This window comes from Alligator sinensis, unplaced genomic scaffold (genome assembly GCF_000455745.1).
Source record: "Alligator sinensis unplaced genomic scaffold, ASM45574v1 scaffold971_1, whole genome shotgun sequence".
Classification (NCBI taxonomy): domain Eukaryota; kingdom Metazoa; phylum Chordata; order Crocodylia; family Alligatoridae; genus Alligator; species Alligator sinensis.
The window spans coordinates 725,432-733,370 of NW_005842559.1; the positions used below are offsets into that span (position 1 = coordinate 725,432).

Sequence of the window (7,939 nt, forward strand, 5' to 3'; positions counted from 1 at the left end):
CACCACCACCCCCCCCCCCCCCCCCCCCCCTTGAAGGCTGTTATAAACCTATGAAAAAAGAGTTTGTAATAGAAATCTGGACAGATGTTTAATGTAAATAGTGTTCATCTCTCTTGAATGATTTAAAGAGAACAGCACGGTGAGTGCTGGAAAAAAGATGGGTAATCACAACAGTAAAGTCATGAGAGTATTTTAACGTATTATAGGTTACCCCAAGTCAAACAGCTTTTAAGTAAGTATATGCATAATTCTAGTTTGGAGGAACTGAAACCTGATACTTACTAGTTCCCCTGGGTTTTCCTGTTGATTAAGCAACTTTTCTTTGCCAAAAAAGAAGAGAAGCAAGAACAGAAGAGAACATTGAGATTTCCTTCCCTGCAGTGTTAGCACATGGTATATTGTTTACCATCAAATGACTGGGTCCAGCAACAGCTTTGATGGCAAAAGGATATTTGTGTTTTTTCTCATACTCTAGGCAACAGCACTGATGAAGTCAATAGTGTTAACGTTTCTGTTAAGCTGTGTCAAAAATGTTAGGAGAAATTTTGCCCAATAAACTGAAATTAAAGCACAAAAGTATGGTTAAGGTAACAACTCTTCTTAGATTTCATAGATTTTTTTTAGGGTTGGAAGGGACCTTGGAAGATCATCAAGTCTGACCCCCTGCCTCTGGGCAGGAAAGAGTTCAAGTCTGACCCCCTGCCCCGGGCAAGAAAAGTGCTGCTGTCAGATGACCCCAGCCAGATGTTTGTCCAGTCTCCTCTTAAAAACCTCCAAGATAGGGGAGAGCACCACGTCCCTCAGAAGCCCATTCCAGACTCTGGTAACCCGTATCGTAAAGAAGTTCTTCCTAATGTCCAATCTGAATCTGCTCTCTGTCGGTTCGTGACTGTTGTTTCTAGTTACTCTAAGGGGTGCCCTGGTAAACAAAGTATCTCCTATTTCTTGCTGCTCCCCCCCTTGACGAATTTGCAGTTTGCCACTAGATCACCTCTCCGCCTTCTCTTGTGGAGGCTGAAGAGATCCAGCTCCCTCAACCTGTCCTTATAGGACCTTCCCTTCAGGCCCCTAACCGTATGAGTGGCCCTCCTCTGGACCCTCTTAAGGTTATCCACATCCCTCTTGAAGTGTGGCGCCCAAAACTGGACACAGTACTCCAGCTGCGGGCTCGCCAGTGCCACGTAGAGAAGTATCACCTCCTTAGACCTGTTCGTGATGCACCTGTTAATGCATGATAGAGTACGGTTAGCTCTATTGATCACTTTGTCACATTGTTGACTCATGTTCATCTTTGTGTCAACTATTACTCGAAGATCTCTTTCTGCTTAAAAGGTCACCTCCCAGTCTGTAAGTGTATTGGTGATTCTGTCTCCCTAGGTGCAGCACTCTGCACTTATCTTTGTTGAACTGCATCCTATTTTGTTCTTCCCACCTTTCCAGCCTCTCCATATCTACCTGGATCCATTCCCCACCCTCCAATATGTCTACCTTGCCACATAATTTAGTGTCATCCGCAAATTTTGGACAGGGTGCTCTCCACGCCCTTTTCCAAATCACTGATGAAGAAATTGAACAGCACTGGCCTGAGGACCAAGCCCTGGGGGGCACTGCTGCCCATATCTTTCCCAGTTGATACCGACCCATCCACCACCACTGTCTGGGTTCGTCCCATTAGCCAATTGGCCACTCACCTGACCGTGTAATCATCTAAGTTACAGTCGCTTAGTTTTTTTAGTGGGTAAAAAAACTGAAGTTATCCTGTAACAAGGGGCTGAATTCTTCTAGATTCTCCCTTTGCCTTACCTTCCTCTGAATCATCATTTCAGAATTTTCCTTCATCTAGGGAGGATCTAACTGTGGGTGTCTTTAGAATTTGTCAGTGTTGCTCTGTGGATTAGTGAGAGTAGTTCTTTCAGTGATGTGAAAGGAAATTCCCACTGGGCTCAGTGCACTACTTCTTCCCCTTTACCAACTTACTGTGTGTGAGCTGTAACAACATTGTGTGCGGCCTGTAACAATTAGCTAGTAATTTAGTAACAGCACTTAGTTTACCATATTTGATAAACTACCCAGTACTGGGTTGTCACTCAGTTTAACATTTGCATGTTTAGTTTGCAACAAGTAATTGCCAAAATAAAGTATCCTATATTATTTTTTAAAATGATTCGGCCTTTCTTCCCATGACAGAAACATTAAGTACGTAACAGTAGTGTGGCAGAAGGCAGGGTAGATGTGCATCTTATAGACTAACACGGTCAGACTTGTAACTCCTCTGGTCATGAACAGTAGTATGGTTAGCATTTTTCTTAATCATTTGAGACATTTCATTTACTGCTAATGTTTAGGAATGGAAAATCCTCTGTCAACTGCCGAAGCTTGTGGAAATATATTTCTATAAACTCAAAACACTTTATTTACATATTGAATAGATTCACAATACATAAATTGCTATCTCAAAGAAACTTCATTAAAAACTTTAAGAGGTTACTAAAATGTTTTTTGACAAGTTTGATCATTGAAGATAGCTTTGTTTTCAAATATAACTTTTAATAAGGACACACACATTTCCAATCTACCTTGTCAATCTTATTTCAGGCCAGAGTTCTTGATTTGTGAAATCACTTTCCAAAAATGTCAATTTTTTATGATTTAAGTTTGTTGGTTATCACTCGTAGTCATGAATTTAATCCTTTTTGGTCAGTTTTGCAATGAAGTAGGTGAGTGAAAGTTCTTATTTAAACCTAAATGTATTAAATATTTTCAGAAGGACTTTGTAAAGTATTTGGCCAAGGAACATTTTGTTTTAAATGTTAGTCTTATTACTTTTCTAGTGTGAAAGTCCCATTTTAAACAGGTACTTAAAGTCCATGAATACATACATACTTTGAGATTCTATAATTACATGTAAGCTCTTACAGCCTCTGCAAGATCTAAAGGATTTAGTTAGAGTTCTGTCTCCAGGGAGATGAGCATGCTGTTTAGGGTGGCCATTGGTCCTATTTTATACTGAACTGTCCTGTTTCTAAACCCTTTGTCCCCTGTCCATTTCTAAATGAGGATCAGATTGCAAAAAGTCCTGTTTTTCAGTTCACTGATGGAAATGCATGTTAATCATTTGTCCTCGTGATTCTTTTGGCTGTGCCTAGAAGTTAGATGGTGCTCAGCCAGGAGGAGCAGGGCGCTCAGCCAGGGAGGGAGGGAAGCAAGTGGCCTTTTTGTGATAGCTCTGCTCCTTGCTGCTGATTAGCCAAGGGGCACAGTGGCCCCACCCCTCGCTGCTGAATGATCGAGGAGGTGGCAGCCCCACCCCTCACCAGTATTGACCAAGGGGTCCTGTCCCTTACCAAGAGGAAGTCTGTATTCTGGGGACACATCAGTGGTCACCCTAATGCTACTACTTTATCTTTCCTAAAGATCAGTAGAGGTTGAAATGTAGGTTAACGTAGAGGTTGAAAGAAATCTTGGTAGTTGAGCTTTAGTAATCTTACAATCTGCCACTTTCTTGGTATGGGCACATTTATACTGATAGAGGGTATGTTTTTCTTTTTATTTTTTAGACTGTAGAAATTATTTTCTTCACCTATATGGGTATATTACTATTTTGACCTAATGCCATTTTGCTGAAAAGTATATTTTCTTAACGTATGGCAATACTAACACTATTCCATTGAAGTACATGTTTTTGGATAGGGCAAAATATAAATATAAATGAATAAAGAAATACAAATTGCACAATATGTACTCTCTGAGCAAATGTATCTGTAACAATTAATTTATTAGCCAGGGTGGCAAATTACTGCCTAGACCTGCAGGGACAACATTCCTAAGAAAACCTCTCTCCAGATATGTGCTCCTGCTGCTATTCCTATAGCTCTATGAAGGCAATGACTGTTTTCCCTTATAGGGCCTGCACGCAGTTTATTGTGGTATTCCTTCTAACATGCTTTGGGATATGGCATTTTTTTTAAACCAAAGAGACCTGCCGGTAAGGGTTGAACAGTGTAGGAAAGCCTTATTCATATGTACCAGTGCTTACAAAACTCTGCAAATAACTTTAACACTCCACAGACTTAAAACAATCCAGCCTTTATGTGCCTTTGACATTTATGTACATCTGTATCAGCAGATATATAAATGTCCATAGATTGCAACTACTGGAATTTGTATAGTTCTGTCACTTTAAGAGTTGTAAATCCATGCATGACCTCTCCTCCACATTGCTAACTTGTAATTTCAGTGGAGGTTTCTAGCTTTAAAATATCTCTAGGGAACTGACTCTGCATATGTGCAATTTGAAGGTTACTGATATTTTCAGACTTTGCTCTCTGAGATTAGTGCTTGGCTCTGTAGAGTGCCAAAGTGTTCAAGATGTCTTGTAGCTCGGATATGCAGATCTTCATTTTACCGCTCTATTAAAAGAATACAGGTTTTTGAGAACCAATTTCAGTGGTCTGAGGTCAGCAAGGGGAGGATGAAATGAAATATTTTGGACATTTAGTTATAGTTTATGAAGAACTTGTCCAGCCTCTAAAGCTTTGTCGTTACTTGGGAGGTGGGGGAGGAGGAGAAGCTTTTAAACCTGGGTTCACTCATAGTCTTTAATAAACTAATATGAAAATAATACACTTGTTCTGTCTTCACTAGGGTCGAAGTATTGTTGTAGTCATGATGATCCAGGTAATATGGGAGAAGGAAAGCTTTTTTTTCTTTTTTTTGTAATGGCTTTTATTAGAGCAACTGTATAGTTGAATGAGAGGTTAGACAAGTTTTTGTGCACAAAGTGCCTTTCTTCACTAGGATTTTACCCTAAGTTAGTAAGATAATTTAACTTATTCCTCTGCCCTGCCCCCCAAAGACGAGACTTACGTTACAACCAACAGTTTAGAAAATGTTTGAAGCAGTTGCAAATTTCTGTCTGTGTCCTCCTATAGTGTGTAGGTTGATTCAGTGTAAGGTACATTTTGTGTGTGTGTGTATATACTAGCCAATTGCCTGTCAAGAATGATGGGGGGGTGGGGATGGTGCCCCGGGGCCCCCCGTCCAGGCCTGCTCTCCCTTCCCTCCTGCTGCTTGTGGTCTGGGCCCAATCCCCACCTCGCCTCCCCCGCTTCGTCCCCTGTGTCTCCACCATCATGGCGATGCCTTCTGTCAGAACTCGAATAAAGCATTACAGACAGACAGACAAACATAGGTTTTTATAATAGAGAGTGTGTGTGTGTGTGTGTGTGTGTGTGGGAGTGTACACTTGCTGATTTATTTAAAATTAGATAAATAAACAGTATACAATAATACTTTGCATTTACATAATACAATTTATCAGGTGGTACTGCACCTTTGCAACTTAATATAATTAAACATACTAATATCAGTGTAAGGTAGGTGATATTCCTGTATAACCAGGGGTAAAGTGAGATGATGACTATAAGTTAACTAATAAAGTTATTGGCAGAAATGGAAATAGCATGGCAAGTAACATTTTCACCCTTACTTTGGCTTCTTCATACTGAGTAAAATAACTGGAGTGGCATAAAGAGTTTCTCAAGCTCTGGATGTGTTGACACAGACGAGAATTCTCTTGGTGTAAGAAATAAGGAGCATAATCAAAAGCTTGTTTTTCAAAGAACCTTTTACGAGTCTTGATGTTGCAAGTATGCCAGGGACAGGGATCATAGCACCGTGAGCATTTGAGGAATTGTTGTTCATAGGCAGAAAGGGCTAGACTGCTGTAATGCAAGATGGACCGTTGGAGCTATCTGTCCCATAGGGTGCTGAGAAGCCCAGAACCGGGCAGGGCCCAAAGATGACTTTGAGAGGCTAATCCACCATTTCTTTGAGTATGACTTCTGTATAGGACCTCTTAGAGGTACAGAACAGAATCTTTCCTTGTATCTCCTGATCATGGCCTTGTCTTATAACATCTGAGAGGGAATCAAGGAAAAATCTGAAAGTTGGCATTATGGCAGAAGTGCAGTGGAATTAAGATAGGAATCTGTTCTTTTCTCAGCAAATGAAGTGAGTCTAGGAAGAACTTATAGGTAGGACTGAGTAGATCATAGAGTCATAAAAGATGAGGGTTGGAGGGGACCTCAAGAGGTCATCTAGTACAGTCCCCTGCTCCAAAGCAGGGCCATCCCCAATTATATCATTCCACTCAAGGCTTTGTCTTCCTGGGTCTTAAAAAACCTCTACTTCTGATATCCAGCACAGCTCATCTTAATGTGGTGAGAGAAACTTACTTTGGGAACTCCCATATTTTTGAGTACCATACTTTTTTCACACCCAGTATAGACTTAACACTATTTTTGCTTTGGTATGTATGCACATCATTTGGATTTTTAAACCAGTTGGAGGATTAAAAAGCGTATCTGCCTCATCTAGCATTTTTCACTATGTGAACATCGTTGAGAAACTTGGCTAAGATAGCAAGCAGCTCTATGAAACAGCATCATGGTAGCAGAGATGCTTAATACTTTTGGCGTTTCTTTTGGGATAAAGGTTTTTATAAGGGGGAGGACGCAACATTCTTCTGGTTTAAAAAAAAGCAGCCCACCTTAGTTTGTTAGTTGGCTTCACCTTAATCTCTAGGCAGCATCATGGCCTTGGGAGCTATTTTTCTCCTTGTTTCTTTTGGATTTGCAGCCAATTTGTGTAATACATATATTCCCAGAGGCTTAAAATTGTACCTGTACAGCACATAGTACTGAGCATTAAGCTCTGTTGTTACTGTTAATAGACAGAAGAATAAAGAGATTTTAGAAAGCATTTCCTAGAGAATTAGACTCTCTAACACATGCCCACTTAACTGCTGTCAGCTTGCAATCTCACTCGCTTTCTGCCTGGAAAAATCACAATAAGAAATTTGTTTCAATAACTATGCTGTATGTGCAAATAGTGTGGTTTCTGTGTATTAGTGGAAAGTAAAAGGGTTAAGTTGGCTCTGTACTTTGGCCCCATGCAGCTGTCTTCAGAAATACGTAGGGGAAAACTGGCACCATGATGTGAAGAATTAGTGCCAAGTCCTTTTTTGAAAAACTTTTTTCATGATAGCCAAACTATTTATGACAAAGATCTTTTGATTCAGTTTATATATGGTAGCTTCTCCTACATTTTTGAAAGGTGTGGAGGTGGCATTGCTGAAGAACAGTATTCTGGCTGTAGCTGATCAGCTGAGAATTTGTAGGTGGGCGGGAGGTGGGGGTGATTTGAAGATGGAGTATATTTAGTGAAGCTACTTAATGCACTAGCCTCTGTTGATATCAACCAGCCATAGAAAGGGCAGGGAATGGATGGCCACTGTATTTTTAGATTTCATAGATTTCATAGACATTAGGGCTGGAAGACACCCAGGAGATCGAGTCCAGCACCTTGCCCCAGGGGCAGGAATTTGTCTGGGATCAAAGGATCCCAGCAAGTTAAGCCTCCAAACGTGATTTGATATCATCTGGCATATTGGCAGTGTATCAGCATAATATAAGATTTCTGTTTTGTTTTGCATGTTGGATTAATGCTCAGAAAAAATAATAATTCTAATGTTCATTAATGGTTGAGTGATGTAAGAAGTCAGAAAAACGAGCATCTCAGTTTTGGGACAACAGGCAATTGTTGTGCATAGTTCCTCGATGTTTTGAAGTGCCTTGCTTTTGCTTAAATGTCATTGTAAGAAGTTTGTACAGGAACAACTCTGAAGTAATGGGGAAGGTGGTTTCACTCTTTCTTTTCTTTTGAAAATGCCTGTAGTATAGGGATTGAAGGTCATTACTTTTTTTTTTTTAAAATAAGCTTGCTGTGACTGTTGCTCAGAATCTGAAAATAGTTAAGAAACATTGCGTGTTACAATGCGCTTGTGTAGGAAGCATTTTAGACTTTGATTATATCTGGGTAGTCTGCATAGAAAAGTTGAGGTGTTTTTCAGGCACTCTGTTTATTAAATGACATTCCT

At 40.2% G+C, this 7,939-nt stretch overlaps 1 protein-coding gene across 6 annotated transcripts in view; it reads left to right on the forward strand.

The window, feature by feature from the left end:
- MYO9A (myosin IXA) overlaps window positions 1-7,939 on the forward strand; it is a 320,527-nt gene that overhangs the window by 25,440 nt on the left and 287,148 nt on the right. The gene's annotated exons all lie outside the window — the stretch shown is intronic.